Genomic DNA, 337 nt, shown 5'->3' on the forward strand with positions numbered 1-337 from the left:
GGTTTTATCGCCGGTTGCCTCTTTTTTAGATTTTGGTTTCGTTTCCCTTTTGATTTGGCTTAAAAACTTGTGTTATGTTTGTAGTTTTCCGATCGTTTCCCTTTTATAGGGCGTAGCTTCTGGGGAAATTTTATTTCTGCCGGCTTTGACTCCGGGGATATTTACGTCGTCCGCCGGCTTTAGTTTCCCTCTTTTGGGCTTTGTATTTCATCTTTGACACCAAATCAAGTTTTAATAAAATTCCAGTTGACAAAAAAAAAAAAAAAACATCCTAAGAATACGTGTTAACACAGAAACAGACACAAACACAACAAGTAACTGATAAAATCAGGGATAG

The 337-nt window shown here is 37.1% G+C and overlaps 1 pseudogene; it reads left to right on the forward strand.

Annotated features, from left to right (window-relative positions):
- LOC111830213 overlaps positions 1-109 on the forward strand; it is an 860-nt pseudogene extending 751 nt beyond the window's left edge.
- Positions 110-337: the final 228 nt, after the last annotated feature.

Source organism: Capsella rubella, unplaced genomic scaffold (assembly GCF_000375325.1).
Source record: "Capsella rubella cultivar Monte Gargano unplaced genomic scaffold, Caprub1_0 scaffold_6, whole genome shotgun sequence".
NCBI lineage: Eukaryota > Viridiplantae > Streptophyta > Magnoliopsida > Brassicales > Brassicaceae > Capsella > Capsella rubella.